At 48.6% G+C, this 2,500-nt stretch overlaps 4 non-coding genes across 4 annotated transcripts; all 4 read left to right on the top strand.

Annotated features, from left to right (window-relative positions):
* Positions 1-855: 855 nt before the first annotated feature.
* On the top strand, positions 856-928 carry trnak-cuu (transfer RNA lysine (anticodon CUU)). Its single transcript has one exon. It is a non-coding gene; the product is annotated as a tRNA-Lys (tRNA).
* A 199-nt stretch (positions 929-1,127) lies between these two features.
* trnan-guu (transfer RNA asparagine (anticodon GUU)) lies at positions 1,128-1,201 on the top strand. The gene has a single exon. It is a non-coding gene; the product is annotated as a tRNA-Asn (tRNA).
* Positions 1,202-2,065: 864 nt separating this feature from the next.
* Positions 2,066-2,138, top strand: trnak-cuu (transfer RNA lysine (anticodon CUU)). Its single transcript has one exon. It is a non-coding gene; the product is annotated as a tRNA-Lys (tRNA).
* A 229-nt stretch (positions 2,139-2,367) lies between these two features.
* Positions 2,368-2,441, top strand: trnan-guu (transfer RNA asparagine (anticodon GUU)). The gene has a single exon. It is a non-coding gene; the product is annotated as a tRNA-Asn (tRNA).
* The last annotated feature ends 59 nt before the right edge of the window (positions 2,442-2,500 follow it).

Here is a 2,500-nt window from a genome sequence, read left to right as displayed (position 1 = left end):
TTTTCAGTGACGGGAGAGCGCCACAGCATCATCTCATTGCTGAGGCAACCAAGCTGTCGGTAACTGAAAGACAAGAAAGTCTTCTCTTTCAGTTGTTCCACTGCACTGAGTTTTTGTGGGGTTTATTTACAGAGCTGTCCGATCAGAGTCTTAAAGCTCGATGACCTGGAATAGCAAAACAGTTTAAAGACATACCTTGGTGCCATCCAAAGGACAACATCCAAGCCTAAGCCGAAACCCAATTGTATGCGTGACTGAAAGAGGATATTGTCTTATCGAAAGCTCACTCTACAGGAATGTGAGACTAACTGAAGTGCTGTGGCGCTCACACTACACAACAAGGTTCTTGTCATCTGTACTTTTTAACGTGGTTGTGCGCATGCTACACAACACACCGCTTACGAGGCGCACAAACTGAAAGACCAATGGTGAAGAGGCAGTCACGACCAATGGACAAAAACGTTTCCTCATAAATTCATGCGAGAACTTGATCGATCTTTCTCCGTTTATTCCGTCGGCACCGTGGTTAGCTGGACCCACTACAAGATCAACTGGCAAGAATATCAAACAGGTCTGAAAAAATTGCAACATCTGTGACTGCTCGAGATGTGCCCGGATCACATTGATGGTCTGCTCAAAAACAACAAGCATCAGCATCTGCAACGAGCACAGACTCGCCTGCGAGCAAGAGGTTTTGCAGCGGACCTTAATTATTCTGCCTGCTATGGAAAACTCCAACCAGAAGCCACGTGGCCTGAGCTTGCCTTTACCCGTGCAACATGCAAGGCATCTGTTTGTGCTGTTTCTTCAAGAAGGTAACGGCTTGCAATCAGCCAGCAAACAACACAACATTAGGCCCGGCTAGCTCAGTCGGTAGAGCATGAGGCTCTTAATCTCAGGGTCGTGGGTTCGAGCCCCACGTTGGGCGTGTTAGCTGCTTTTCTCGTTGGAGCTTTACATTGCAGCCCCAGGCCAAGTGGCATTTATAAAAATCCAGACCGAGACCTCTCTTTGCATTTCTGTTGCAAATGTTGGTTCCCAGGAAATAAGCTCTCCTATGTACACAGTTAGGACTCCATTCTTCGCGTTATCCTTTTCGCCCGCTGTCAAACACTGCTCTCTCGTCCGTCTCTGTGGCGCAATCGGTTAGCGCGTTCGGCTGTTAACCGAAAGGTTGGTGGTTCGAGCCCACCCAGGGACGTTGGAAGCTTTTCAGTGACAGGGAGAGCGCCACAGCATCATCTCATTGCTGAGGCAACCAAGCTGTCGGTAACTGAAAGACAAGAAAGTCTTCTCTTTCAGTTGTTCCACTGCACTGAGTTTTTGTGGGGTTTATTTACAGAACTGTCCGATCAGAGTCTTAAAGCTCGATGACCTGGAATAGCAAAACAGTTTAAAGACACACCTTGGTGCCATCCAAAGGACAACATCCAAGCCTAAGCCGAAACCCAATTGTATGCGTGACTGAAAGAGGATATTGTCTTATCGAAAGCTCACGCTACAGGAATGTGAGACTAACTGAAGTGCTGTGGCGCTCACACTACACAACAAGGTTCTTGTCATCTGTACTTTTTAACGTGGTTGTGCGCATGCTACACAACACACCGCTTACGAGGCGCACAAACTGAAAGACCAATGGTGAAGAGGCAGTCACGACCAATGGACAAAAACGTTTTCTCATAAATTCATGCGAGAACTTGATCGATCTTTCTCCGTTTATTCCGTCGGCACCGTGGTTAGCTGGACCCACTACAAGATCAACTGGCAAGAATATCAAACAGGTCTGAAAAAATTGCAGCATCTGTGACTGCTCGAGATGTGCCCGGATCACATTGATGGTCTGCTCAAAAACAACAAGCATCAGCATCTGCAACGAGCACAGACTCGCCTGCGAGCAAGAGGTTTTGCAGCGGACCTTAATTATTCTGCCTGCTATGGAAAACTCCAACCAGAAGCCACGTGGCCTGAGCTTGCCTTTACCCGTGCAACATGCAAGGCATCTGTTTGTGCTGTTTCTTCAAGAAGGTAACGGCTTGCAATCAGCCAGCAAACAACACAACATTAGGCCCGGCTAGCTCAGTCGGTAGAGCATGAGGCTCTTAATCTCAGGGTCGTGGGTTCGAGCCCCACGTTGGGCGTGTTAGCTGCTTTTCTCGTTGGAGCTTTACATTGCAGCCCCAGGCCAAGTGGCCTTTATAAAAATCCTGACCGAGACGTCTCTCTGCATTTCTGTTGCAAATGTTGGTTTCCAGGAAATAAGCTCTACTATGTACACAGTTAGGACTCCATTCTTCGCGTTATCCTTTTCGCCCGCTGTCAAACAGCCCTCTGATCCGTCCTCCGCCATCCCACACTGCTCTCTCGTCCGTCTCTGTGGCGCAATCGGTTAGCGCGTTCGGCTGTTAACCGAAAGGTTGGTGGTTCGAGCCCACCCAGGGACATTGGAAGCTTTTCAGTGACGGGAGAGCGCCACAGCATCATCTCATTGCTGAGGCAACCA

This window comes from Paramisgurnus dabryanus, chromosome 8 (assembly GCF_030506205.2).
Source record: "Paramisgurnus dabryanus chromosome 8, PD_genome_1.1, whole genome shotgun sequence".
In the NCBI taxonomy this organism is placed as follows: domain Eukaryota; kingdom Metazoa; phylum Chordata; class Actinopteri; order Cypriniformes; family Cobitidae; genus Paramisgurnus; species Paramisgurnus dabryanus.
This window is presented reverse-complemented; position numbering and strand designations above follow the sequence as displayed.